General features: G+C 42.2%; 1 long non-coding RNA gene across 1 annotated transcript; it reads right to left on the bottom strand.

The window, feature by feature from the left end:
- Positions 1-9,640: 9,640 nt before the first annotated feature.
- LOC121015711 (uncharacterized) lies at positions 9,641-13,726 on the bottom strand. The gene is made up of 2 exons (XR_005783935.1): positions 13,236-13,726; positions 9,641-10,221 (listed from the first exon to the last, which is right to left on the bottom strand). It is a non-coding gene; the product is annotated as an uncharacterized LOC121015711 (long non-coding RNA).
- Between the last annotated feature and the right edge of the window lie 328 nt (positions 13,727-14,054).

The raw sequence follows: 14,054 nt of genomic DNA, 5'->3' as shown, positions 1-14,054 counted from the left end.
CACAGGGACTCCAGTCTCATGAGCTCATCCAAACCTGATCACCTCCCAAAGGCCCCCACCTCGAAATATCATCACACTGGGGATTAGGGCTTCAATATATGAATCGGGGGGAGGCGCCAGCATTCAGTCCATAGCAGAAGCCAGTATAAGATTTTAAGCTATGGAACCAGCTGTATTGGCAGAAAGATAAATGTGACAGCAATGTGGAAGATGAACTAGGGCCAGGAAGTCTAATCCAACTTTTTCCTTTCACTGTGGACTGCCTGTCACTAGGGCTGTGTGGTCTGGCCCTAAAGACAAGCGGAAGGGTCTGGCTTCTGCTCCAGCCAGCCAGTGTCCAACATCTGGCCATCAGGTTCCCCAGGCAATCCCAGGGCAATCCAGCCACCTCAGACCTCTCAGGCTGCTCCCACAGGCCGACCGCGCTGAGTGGTTAATGAATGGTCGGCAGGGGGAGCCAAAGGACCAGCGATGGGACAGAAGGCTTGTCAGCGCCGCCTCCCACGTGGGGGAAAGGGATCCAGGTTCCAGGCCCTGGTGCAGCCTGATCCCTTGGGTTCCATCATTCCCAACCCTGTGTTCTGACCTCAGATGGGAGCACTAAAAGGGAGGGACATTTTTCCCTAAAACCGGAGGCAAGGAATGGGGAAACACACAGGCACATATGCATATGCACACACATACCCAGATTTTTTTAAAGGCTTTTCCCAGTTTCTTGGAGAAGTTCTACTTACCAAACTTAATTTCCCCATCAAGTTTTGGATCATACATTTGTGTGTTCCTAAACTAACGCCATGGCTCTGAGCTGTGAAGGACACTTCTCAGAATATAAAATAACAAGCCAGAGCTGGACATGAGCCACAGAACTGACTTTTTCTGGTAATGATTCACACTCTTGAGACTAACTCCCAAGTAAACACTACATTTATGAATATATTTACCCCACATAATCTGTAACTGGTTGGAGGAAAGGGCACCTAGGAAAGATGTAAATGTCTAAAATTAAGGGACATCAACAGAGAAGAGCTGTGTGTTGTCATGAAAATGGTAATTATACATTTGTAGGAAGATTTGATAAGAAAACAGAAATATTTTGTTTAGGGGCATTGCATTAATGAATTTTGACCATTTCTGGAATTGGTTTCCCCAGGGCAAACTGAGCAGGAAGCATCATCTTCCCTCTGCTGAGAGACAGAGCCACAGGGAGGAATGTGGTTGTTTGCTTGTTTTAAAGGGTAAGTGATTACAATGCCTGTTTTCCATATTTCAGTATTCTGGTTTACTGTGTAATTTTTAGGTACCAAAATATTAACATTTTTGTTGGTATAGCAATATTACTTCAGTATTTTTTTAATCTGAAATTTTAATCATTTATATATTGAGATGTACCTAAGAATTATAGGTGATATCAAAATTTCAAATCAAAGACTTACTCTATTGGGAAACACTCTTCTGCACCTTCATAATCTGCAAAAGAAGAAAGAAAATGCCAATCAACAAAGCAAAGTCCCTACGCAAGAATTATTCTTATCTCTGAGCAAGTGGTGGACAGACATTTCAGCACTGAAACTGATACTAGTTTCTCCTTATTGTAATCTCTATCCATAAATGAAGTAATTAAGGAAGATGAAGCAAATTGATACTCTTTAATACAGAAACTACATACTATTAGTGATAAAGACTGCATGCCCTCAAAAAAATTCAAAAGCATCTCATTTATTAAACAAGAATTGGTATCATGTGAAGATGAAGTCAGTCGCCCCCATGTCGATCTCAGTGTAAAATCAGTGTTTTCAGCAGCTGGAAAACTGTCCAAAAAAACCTACATTCACAGCCCAAGGACAGCACCATTGATGAAGATATCATTTTACCTTCATTTTCAAAGCTAAATTTTCTTTATTTTTGTATAACATTTAATTTACTTTTTGTCTGATGTTTTATTAAGTTAACAACTTATTTGGATTAGAATAATAATGCATGTTGGGGCGCCTGGGTGGCTCAGTCGGTTGGGCGTCCGACTTCAGCTCAGGTCACTATCTCGCAGTCCACGAGTTCGAGCCCCGCGTCGGGCTCTGGGCTGGTGGCTCAGAGCCTGGAGCCTGCTTCCGATTCTGTGTGTCTCTCTCTCTGCCCCTCCCCCGTTCATGCTGTGTCTCTCTCTGTCTCAAAAATAAATAAATGTTAAAAAAAATTAAAAAAAGAAGAATAATAATGCATGTTTAATATTTATATTTGAAGTTTTTGTTTCATTTGACGTTTTGTAGCATGTTTCTAATTTTTTTAATATATTTAATATGTTACATAGCTCCAGGTTCTTAATGTTATAGATCCTGAAAATTTTCACAGAGAATACAGGTATTCATTTCCATATTTAATAATGTGTGAAAGAAACACCAAAATACAGGTATTGACATTTTGGTCCCATCAATCACTAAGAATGAGCCCTTCTGACTCAAATTGGTTTTGTGTTGCTGTGAACTTAAGGTACAGTTAGAACTGAGCCTCTGGCATGAATAAAGGTGACAGAAGGAAGCCTGGGACACCAGGACATGACAGAGAAGGAAAGCAGTCTGTAGTGTGGGCCACACGGAGGAGCACAACTGGAAGGACTGTCAGAGAGTCAGCGTGCATTGTCCAGGTGGAGCTGGGTGACAGGACTGAGAGAAGGAACCAAGCATAAGACCTTGGCCAGTGCCCAGAAGATGGGGTGGAATGCAGCCCCTGAGCATCTGGCCCTTCAATCTTCACCCCACTGGCACCCAAGGTCCCAACTGATCCCTGCTCAAGTCTTCATGTGAGTAGAAACTTCTTTCTCTGCCCCAAGCACCCCACCAGCTGACCACCCACTGAGCAAGACCTGGCCAGTGAGAGTCATCACCCTGACACACACACACACACACACACACACACACACACACACACACCAGGAGCACAGCTTTCCATAGCACCCCTGGGACAACTGTACGCCCAAAGGGCACCCCTGGACACCTAGTGGGGCAATGGAGAGGAGCTCCTACTGCTGCACCTGAGAGAGTAAAGAATTGAAAGCAGAGTCTCAAAGAGATATTCATACACTTATATGAAGTGCTTAGAGGAGGCAAATTCAGAGACAGAAAGTAGATGGTGGCTGCCAGGAGCTAGGGGAGAGGGGGATGGGGAGTTAGTGTTTAATGGGGACAGAGCTTCAGTTTTGTAAGATGAAAAGAACTGTTGGGGTTCCTGGGAGGCTCAGCCAGTAAAGTGTCTGACTCTTGATTTCAGCTCAGGTCATGATCTCACAGTTTGTGAGATCGAGCCCCACACTGCACTGTGTGCTGACAGCGTGAAGCCTGCTTGGGATTCTCTCTCCCTCTTTCTCTGTCCCTCCCACACTTGTGCTCTCCCTCTCAAAATAAATAAGCATTTTCAAAAAGTAGTAATTTAAAAAGAGAGATGAAAATAATTGTGGAGGTGGATGGTGATTTGCTGCATGACAATGTGAATGTGCTTAATATTACTTAACTGAACACTTAAAATGGTTGAGATTGTTGATTTTATGTTACATGCATTTTACTATCATTTTTTAAGGGGGGAGGGGGTGGAAAGGGTGAGGCAGGGAGGAATTTGACACAGACAGAAAGGAGGCAGTGTGACCCAAGGCAGAGTCTGGAGCAGGCAGCCTCAAGCCAAGCAATGAGCCACCAGACTCTGAAAGAGACAAAGAACCAATTCTCCTCTCCAGCCTCTGGAAGGAATGTGGCCCTGCCAACACCTGATTTAAGACTTCTGGCCTTCAGAATAAATGTCTGTTGTCCTAAACCCCCACCCAAAATACCATGGATTATACACTTAAAAAGGGTCAGCTTTATGGTATGTGAATTATATCTCAAAGCTTTTGTTTGTCTGGTTTGGTTTTGGTTTTTCATTTTATTTTGCTTTTTCCCAGCTTTATTAGGATATAATTGACACGTAACATTATGTAAGTTTAACATGTACACCATGTTGATTTGATACATTTATATGTTGCAGAATGATTACCACCATAACATTAGCTAACACTTTCATCTTGACACATAGTTACTATTTTTCTTTTTTTAAGGTGAGCACCTTTAAGATCTACTCTCTCAGCAACATTCAAGTACATGATACAGTATTAGCTATCATCACCATGCTGCACAGTAGATCCCCAGAACCTGTTCATCATAACCACACGTTTGTACCCTTTGACCAACATCTCCATTTCTCCCACTCCCAAACTTCTGGTAAACACCACTCTACCCTGTTTCTCGGACTTTGACTTTTTTAGATTCTGCATATAAGTGCTATCATAGAGTATTTGTCTTTCTCTTTCCAACATTTCACTTAGCATAATGCCCTCAAGGTCCATCCAAGTTTTGTGAATGGAAGGATTTCCTTCTTTCTCGCAACTGAATAATATTCCATTGTGTTTGTATGCACCACATCTTCTTTATCCATTCATCCACTTATGGTCACTTGGACTGTTTTCATATCTTGGCTATTGTAATGCTTCAGTGAACATGAGTGTGCAGGTGTCTCTACGAGATCCTAATTTCAATTCTTCAATACAGTTGTGTTTTTAAAAAAGAAAGACTAAGCTGTTTTTTTTTTTTTCTTGAGAAGAAAATATTCCCTAAGTGAAGTGCTGGTCTCTAGATGGGGGGCACCCATCAGGCCCAGGAAGCACCATGCCAAGGGTGCTGGAAATGTGTTCATCTTCATTTCTTTTAAAAACACAAGAAATTTGAATACAATAGTAATGATTATATAATAATGAATCCATCTTGGTTTACATTTGTCTTCATACTAACACCGTCACAAAATATAATGTTTAATAGTTTCTGTGGAGAAGAGTCTTGGAAGCAGAAGCGCCAAGGGCCGCTGGGTCATCAGTGGCCCTGCTTCCGAATAACCCGGAAGGAAATCAGTCACAGCCGCCAGAGCCGCCAGAGCCGCCATTCCTGAGCATGGAACTCGCCCCCCACCTCCGGATACCCCCCCCCTTCTCCACCAGCCGGCAAAGCCTGGCTTAGGGAAGCTCCGTTAGCACTCCGGAGCACGGGGGAAGCCCGAGAAGAGCAAGGCGGCGGCGCCGCAGACAGGCGCAGGGCAGCTCGGGAGCTTCCGGAGGTCGGACTTCCGGAAGAGGGAAGGGTGGCCCCTGAGGGGGGAGGTGGGGCAGCCCTTTGGAACCCTCTCTGTCCCAAAGCCGTGAACTGAGCCTGAAGGCAGGAGAAAGCCGTCCAACAGCTGTGACTCTGGCCTTCCTGAGGAGAGGAAGGGGCCCTCTCACCTGCCCTCCTCCCCCTGAGCTCTGGGAGGGCAGGGCAAGGAAGTTGGGCTCTCGGAGGACCGGGCGCGGGGGTAAAGAGCTCCTTGGACGTCGCACTGGGAATGACCCCCGGCTCACTAAAGTTTCTCTTTCGCTTGTCCCTGCCCACCTGCCACGTAGCATTAAAACAAAGATTTAGCCATTAAAACTAAGATTTAGAGCTCTGCCGGCTTGACTTGAAGGGATTTCCGTGATATATGGCTAAATGAGAAAAAATGAGAGTGGTATCTTTCATGATCCCATTTTTATAATGTAATTACAGTGTACAAAAACACCTATGTTGCATCTTAGTGCAGCTATACATGTAAAGTATAAAGCACATAAAGACATCTACAGAAGAATGCATTTCAGTTCATTAACAGTGGTTGGCTGAGTCTGGAAATAAAACTTCAGGGCAGTGCTCTGTGGTGCAGTACAAGCCCTAGCCTCCTGAGACTCGTCACATACCTTGAGGATTATATTTGTAGCCATTTGTGTAGTTAAGTGCTCTGATCCAAAAGAATAATAAAACTTCTCTTATCTCCCAAGGGAAGGTGCTTACCACCTGGAGTAGGTCCCTATGCCTAAGGTGCCTGGGAGACTGGCAGGCTATCGTGCTAGGTATTTATACTTTAATAGAGATGAAGAGGCAGAATTTAGAGACATCTCTGGGACCTAAACCAGGGCTGTTTGCTTCCTGGATAAATTTTATTCACATTTCAAAGGGTGGTGTTAAGATTCAGGCCTGTGATACTTCCAAGGAGACTCTTTCAGAAAAAAAGAGGACAACTGTCCTCTTCCCCTTGTTAAAAAACAAAATTCAACAAAGTAAAACTTAAAGATCTTGTTGGCTTTATTCAACGATTCACAAATCAGGCAGCATCCCATCCAACAGATAGGAGCTCCAAAGAGCTGTACAAAATCGAAGGCTTTTACAGACAGAAGAAAGCAGAAGAAAAAGACATTTCTACCAAAAAGGGGGGGGGCGATTGTTTGAGGCAAGTTCATCTTCGTATGGGGGACAGACAGGGTCTATCAGTGATCACCTCACTAATGCTGGCCAGATAATTCCAGATTGACTAGCTAAAGTTCACCTTCCTGGGAAAGGTTGAGGCTGCAGTTGGGTCAGGTGTTAAGTCTTGGTTTATTGACTCCATTTGTGGCCTGTTCTCTCTTTTTAAACCCCCTTTATAAGTAAAGAAAAATCATTTTTCCTTGTTCTAGCCTTGGATGCTGCTCCCCGAATGTGGCCTGGCCCAGGGTGACATCTGAGCCAAGGCAGCCCTGACACCTTGGTTATGTACTTAATTTAAGGTCATTAATAAGAAATCTTGTCTCTGTCTGCAATGCCTCATGTATACATTCAGGACAAAATCAATAAAGATAAATATTAAAAACCCAACATTGAAAGAGAAAAGAAGAGGAGTATGATGTTGTGATATAAGAAATATGTATTTTTGGTCATTCAAATGACCAACGTATATTTCTCATTTATACTTAGACTTCGTCCAGTTTCTGGCTCAGAACTCCCAAAAACCTTGGAATTTCTTGAGTAAGAAGAGCAATGGAAGCCTCTTTTGTTTTAATATTTCATCTCTTGTCTTCAATTCCTGAAAAATGCTTCGGAGCCATAAAGAGGGTTTCTTACTATCCATAACCAGTGCTTTCAGCTCAGGTCATGATCTCACAGTTCTTAAGTTTGAGCCCCACATGGGGCTGACAGCACAGAGCCTGCTTGTGATTCTCACTCTCCCTCTCTCTCTACCCCTCTCCCACTAGTACTCTCTGAGTCTCTAAATAAATAAACAAATAAATAAACTTAAAAAAAAATAAAGAGCATTATCAAAGATAAAATAGTCACATATTAATACAAAAATCCCCCAAAGACATAACAATTCTGAACTTTCTGCATTTAATAACATAGCCTCAAAATATATAAAGCCGATATTAACAGAATTACAACAAGAAATTCATAAATTCACAGCCGTGGAGAGATATTTCAACATCCTTTTTTTAGTAATTCAGAGAACAAGCAGACAAAAATCTCCATAAGAAAAAAGGAAATAGAAAACTATAGAATACATGCTCTTCTGAAGCTCTACACTTTTATGTAATTGACTACATGCTAGAAGAAGGAGAATGGACATCTCAACACATTCCATAAGATTGATGTCATACCTGTTATGGGACTACAATTTAAATAAGCTAAAAATTAATAACAAATGGATGCCTATAAGAAAGGCATATGTTTGAAAATTATAGACTTTTAAATATTTTAATACAAATATAGGCTTTTAAAAAGTATTGATTAAAAGATGGAAAATCAGGGGCGCCTGGGTGGTGCAGTCGGTTAAGCGTCCGACTTCAGCCAGGTCACGATCTCGCGGTCCGTGAGTTCGAGCCCCGCATCAGGCTCTGGGCTGATGGCTCAGAGCCTGGAGCCTGTTTCCGGTTCTGTGTCTCCCTCTCTCTCTGCCCCTCCCCCGTTCATGCTCTATCTCTCTCTGTCCCAAAAATAAATAAACGTTGAAAAAAAATTTTAAAAAAAAATGTTTAAAAAGATGGAAAATCATAATTAAATTAGAAAATGCTTAGAGCTTAACAATTCAATTACATATTTATATACAACAATACAACAATATACATATTTTGGGGTGTGGCGAAAACAGTTCTTAGAGGAAAGTGTACAGCCTAAAGTCATATATTAGAAAAGACAAAATTTTACAAATAAATGAGTCATCTCAAAATAAATCCAAACTATGCTGAAGGAAGAAAATAAAAGAGCATAATTTAATAAAATATAAAACAAAAATACAATAGAATTGATAAAGCCAAACTTAGTTTATTAAAAACACTGGAAAAAAAAAGACATCCCTCTAACAATATTATTCAAGGAAAATGAAAAGAAACGAAAGGCACAAATTAACAATAGGAACCAAAAGAGGAGTTTTCGTGTTTCCAGTATATAAATAATAAGAGTATATAATGAATAATTTTATATTGATAAATATTTATTTATTTATTTATTTATTTATTTATTTAGGGGGCTGTGGAGAGTGAGGATCTGAAGCAGGCTCTGTGCTGACAGGCTGATGTGGGGCTTGAACTCATGAACCGCAAGTTCATGACCTGAGCTGAAGTCAGACGCTCAACCGACTGAGCCACTCAGGTGCCCCTATATCAATAAATTTTAAAATGTAGATGAAATGGGTAAATTCCTAAAGAAAAATCTCACCAATCTGACACAAGGAGGGAGTAGAGAGACTGAATGGCTCAATGACCATGTGAAATGGCACCAGTAGTTCAAAGTCTATGACAAAGAAAACTCCTGGTAGATTTTACCAATGAGATTCATGAAAACCATTCAAGGAACAAATTTCAGGTTTCTACACAATATGCTTAAGTTTAGAAATGGAGGAAGAAAGGGGCTCCTGGCTGGCTTTGTTGGAGGAGTGAACAACTCTTCATCTCAGAGTCATGAGTTGGAGCCCCATGTTGGGTGTAGAGATCACTTAAATAAATAAAAGTTAAAAAAAAAGAAAGAAAGAAAGAAATGAGGATAGAAAACTTTCTCCCGTTCATTTTATGAGGCCAGTATAACCTTTATATCCAAACCTGCAAGGATAATACAAGAAAGGAAAATTATAAACCAGTTTTACTCAAGAGTAAAAATCTGAAATACAATGCTAGCAAACCAAATTCAGCAACATATAAAAACTGACCCGTCATGACTGAGATGGGTTTATCCCAGAAATATAAAAATGGTTTAATGATAGAAAGTAGTTATAGGGACACCTGGATGACTTTGTCAGTTAAGTGTCTGACTCTTGATTTCAGCTCAAGTCATGATCTTTTTTTTTTTTTTTAACATTTATTTATTTTTGAGACAGAGAGAGACAGAGCATGAACGGGGAAGGGTCAGACACAGAATCTGAAACAGGCTCCAGGCTCTGAGCAGTCAGCACAGAGCCTGATGCGGGGCTCGAACTCACGGACCGCGAGATCGTGACCTGAGCCGAAGTCGGACGCTTAACCGACTGAGCCACCCAGGCGCCCCTCAAGTCATGATCTTAACGGTTTGTGACAGCAAGCTCTGAGGCCAGCTCTGCACTGACAGCATGGAGCCAGCTTTGGATTCTGCCTCTCATCTCTCTCTTCCCCTCCCCCCAAAAAATAAATAAACATTTTAAAATATAGTATTTTTAAAAAGAAAATAAACTTACATAATTCATTATTAACAGCTAAAAGAGAAAATTAAGCAATCATCTTAATATATGCAGAAAAAGCATTTTAAAAATATAAATTCATGATTTTAAATGAAAACTCAGAAAACAGAATAAAGAGAACTTTAATTTCTTATTAAAGATTCTTTAAAAAAAAAACTACAGTAAATATCACATTTAATGGTGTAGCATTTGAAAGTATTTCTTTTAAGATTAGAAACAAAAAGGTGTGTCCACCAACACTGCTATTTAACAAGGTACTAACAAAATACAAGAGGTCCTTGCCAAAGCAATAGGAAAGAAAAATAAATAAAAGTCATATGTATTATAAAAGAAAAAGGGAAATTTTGATTTGCAGATTGAAATAATTGGCTCTAAAGAAAACCCAAAAGATTCTAAATTATTAGAAATAATACAAATTTAGCAAAGTTTCTGAATATAAAATCAATACAAAACTCAATAACAAAAAGGAAAGAAATCTTGTCACATGTTATATATGAATGAACCTTGGAGACATTATGTTAAGTGACATAAGGCAGTCACCAAAAAAGATAATACTGTATAACTCCACTTACATGAGATATCTAAAGCAGTCGATTCATAGAAACAGAAAGCAGCATGCTGGAGCCAGAGACCAGGTGAGGGGTAGAAAATGGGGAGTTTTTGTTTAATGGATGTGGAATTTCAGTTCTGCAAGATGAAAGAGATCTGGAGATCTGTTGCCCAACTACAAAACTGAACACTTGAAAATGGTTAAAATGGTAAGTTTTGTTTTGTTTTATATTTAAGCATGTAGAAACTCAATTGCATTTCTATACCAATAACAAAAACAAACATTTTTTTAAAACATGCCATTTGCAACAATGTCAATAAATTGTACAATTAAGTGTGCATTGGTGAGAATGATCACATGCTATTCGAAGACATTAAAGATCTAAATAAATAGAGAGGTAAACCATGTTCATGGATTGGAAGATTCAACATTCTCCACAGGCTGATCCACAGAATCTATGCAATGTCAAACAGAACCCCAACAAGTTGTTCTGTGGGACTTAACAAGATCACGCTGACGTGTATATTTTAAAGTAGAGGACCAAGAAACACCAGAGCCTGCAGTGTGTTGCAAACCAAGCCAGTAATGTGTGATGTGCAAAAGAGAGTGGCCCATGGCATCACATGCTCCTGAATACTGTCCAGTGGACTGAAGCAATGTGAGGCCATTTGTGTCATCTGCAGGGAAGATCATCAAGGATGACACAATCACACATGGCAGGTTTTTAATGGACTAGAAGATTGAGGACAGTTTCCTTCTGGAAAATAAAGACAGAAGGAGTAGAATCCAAAAATTAATTAATTAATTAATTAATTAATTAATTAAAGTAGAGAATAGCAGAGATATCCCTGAAAATGAAGAGCATGGTGAGAGATTTGCCTCACCACGTGTCAAGGATTATTACAGAAATATAAAAATTTTTTAAAGATGGAGTGGCATTGGCATAGAAGTAGATCAATCAATGGAACAGAAAAGAGAGCTTGAAAACAGACCCTCTTACATTTACTACACAACGGACATTACAGAGTGATGAACAGATGGAATTTTTAATACATTTTTCTGGAACAGAAGATTAAATATTTAGTATTTAATACTAAAATATTAGTAGCAAAAATATTTTTTAAACACTTCTCTTGTTTAATGCTTATTTGCTTTGAGAGAGACTGCAAGGGCACTCTCACACACAGGAACGTGAGCAGGGGAGGGACAGAGAGAGAGAGGGAGAGAGAGAACCCCAAGCAGACTCCTCACTGTCTGCACAGAGCCCAATTTGGGACTCAATCCCGTGAACTGAAAGATCATGACCTGAGCAGAAATCAAGAGTTGGATGCTTAACTGACTGAGCCACCCAGGTGCCCCAGGAGCAAAAATTATTATTGAAGAAAGAAGAAATGATAAACACAATGATGAGATGATGGTTCCACTGGAAGGGAGGGAGATGAGATGGGGAAGGCTATCCAGGGGATTGCAAAGTAAAAGTAACATTCATTTCTTAAACTCAAGGGTTTTGTGCACGATTCTTATTTCTTTTTTTTTTTTTTAATTTTTTTTCAACGTTTATTTATTTTTGGGACAGAGAGAGACAGAGCATGAACGGGGGAGGGGCAGAGAGAGAGGGAGACACAGAATCGGAAACAGGCTCCAGGCTCTGAGCCATCAGCCCAGAGCCTGATGCGGGGCTCGAACTCACGGACCGCGAGATCGTGACCTGGCTGAAGTCGGACGCTTAACCGACTGCGCCACCCAGGCGCCCCTCGATTCTTATTTCTTAGATGTGTTCCATAGATCATTTTGTACACAATTAAAACATGTAAAAGAAAAAGATGAAGCAAAAATGGCCAAACTACGTCATGATAAGATGCGCACTAGTGAACTGAGGGGAGGGGGACGGCCAAGCTCTGACCGCACCCCCAGGTAGAGGCTCTTAGTTACCTGTAACTTAGTCTTTTCACCCATTAAATGGGGCTAACAATACATACTACACACAAACCTGAGGCTCACAAAAGACAACGGATACAAAAGTGTCTTATAAAAGTAAAAGTGCTACACAAATGTAAAGTGGCATCATCTTTAACAATTTCAGATTTGTTGGACAGAGAACAGAGCTACGTCCTGTGACTCAGTTCTGCACCCTCTTCCTGGCCCCGTCCCAGCTTACAAAATGGGCTGCCCTGTGGTTTCAGCCTCAGGGTGTCAGGATGACTAGGTCGAAGGGGGTCATCCACGGGGGAAAGAGCCTCAGCTACGGGAATGGGGTCACAGCCACTCCCACCGTCCCACCTGCAGGTGAACTGGACTTCCCAGATCAGCCTCAGCAAAGGGACAGAGCATGAATGAAGCCCCCGGCTCACTTCTGAACGTCTCCCTCTCCTCTAAGCCCAGACGCCCACACCACCGAGTGAGCACACAGGGCTTACTTCAATTTTAGGTCAATTAAAGGCAAACAAGATAAAAATGAGCAGTCTGTGCTCATTTCCACCCCCGATTCCACGTTTAATGTCTTCACCTACCAGATTCCTTTAGAAATACTGCTTCCTCCCACCACCATCCCCCCCCCAGAAAAAAACCTTTAAAAAATTTTTTAATGTTTACTTATTTTTGAGACAGAGACAGACAGAGCATGAGCAGGGAGGGAGACACAGAATCTGAAGCAGGCTCCAGGCTCTGGCTGTCAACACAGAGCCCCACGTCGGGCTCTAATCCACGAACGGAACTGTGAGATCATGACCTGAGCCGAAGTCGGATGCTTGACTGAGCCACCCAGGGGCCCCTAAAAACCTTTAAAATCATACCCTCAGGTGCATGGCTGGTTCAGACGGTAGAGTGTGAGACTGTTCGTCTCAGGGTTGAGTTTGAGCCCCAAGTTGGGGGTAAAGATTACTTAAAACTGAAATCTTAAAAAAAAAATTGGGGTGCCTAGGTGGCTCAGTCGGCAGGACGTCTGATCTCACGTCCTGTGAGTTCGAGGCCGGAGCCCCGCATGGGGTCTGTGCTGACAGCTTGGAGCCTGGAGCCTGCTTCGGATTCTGTGTCTGCCTCTCTCTCTGCCCCTTCTCTGCTTGTGCTCTCTCTCTCTCTCAAAAATAAATAAACATTAAAAAAAAATTTTTTTTAATCACCCTTAAAGCCAACAAAAAGTTTTGCTATTTACTTGGGGTTTGTTTTATTTTTAAAATCCATGTGCCCATTCCCTCCACTACCGTGGAGAAGCAGAAGCTGGGGACCATATGCTGCTGATCTAGCAGGTGGGCTGTGTTCGGCCTCTTGGCCCTCCAGGCACTAGGGCTCTCCGGAAACGTGGGGCTGAGCCTGGCCTGAGCGGCTCCTCCTCCCTCTTTGCACCAAGTCTTCCCCTGAAAGAGGGAAGAGGAGGTGCGGGGTTCAAATTCTATTTGTCGCCTTTCTTTCCTTGACTCATGCAGGCTTGTCTTAGACAAAGTCGAGGGGCTTTATATGGGAATCAATTGCTGGAGCCAAAAGATCCCCTGCTGACATTCCCTGGGCAGCCAAGTCCCATCTCCCTCCTCATAAGAAGGGCTCCGTGAGGGCCAGAGCTGTGGGTTCCATCCCCCCACGCCCTCCCCAGGGCTCAAGAAGACCAATCCCACTTTCCCCCAGCACCCTGCTCTCTGCCCACACGAGGGCGCGGGCTCCACCACTTGGCAGCCACTGTGGGTGGGGAAGGTACTTTTCCAGAGGGAATTGAATAGAGCCAAGCAAGGCTTGGACGATGCCCTGCAGACCTGGAGCTCGGGGAGCTCGGGGACCCTGGGTCTCTCCTGCTCCCACCAGTGTCACTTCCTACTCCCTGGAAGCAGGAGAGACGATGAGAGGAGGGGCTAGTTGCTCTCTTCGCTTCCCCACAGAGAAGGAAGACAACTCCACTAAGTTGGGCCCCCAGGGAAGTGGGGAAGAGACAGAGGAAGGAGAACATGGCCCCCCTCTGAGGTGCCCAAAACAGAGGCGCTGG

The sequence above is a fragment of the Herpailurus yagouaroundi genome, unplaced genomic scaffold (genome assembly GCF_014898765.1).
Source record: "Herpailurus yagouaroundi ecotype Mexico unplaced genomic scaffold, PumYag 207, whole genome shotgun sequence".
Taxonomy (NCBI): domain Eukaryota; kingdom Metazoa; phylum Chordata; class Mammalia; order Carnivora; family Felidae; genus Herpailurus; species Herpailurus yagouaroundi.
The sequence above is the reverse complement of the archived record's forward strand: the minus strand, read 5'-3'. Positions and strand labels throughout refer to the sequence as shown.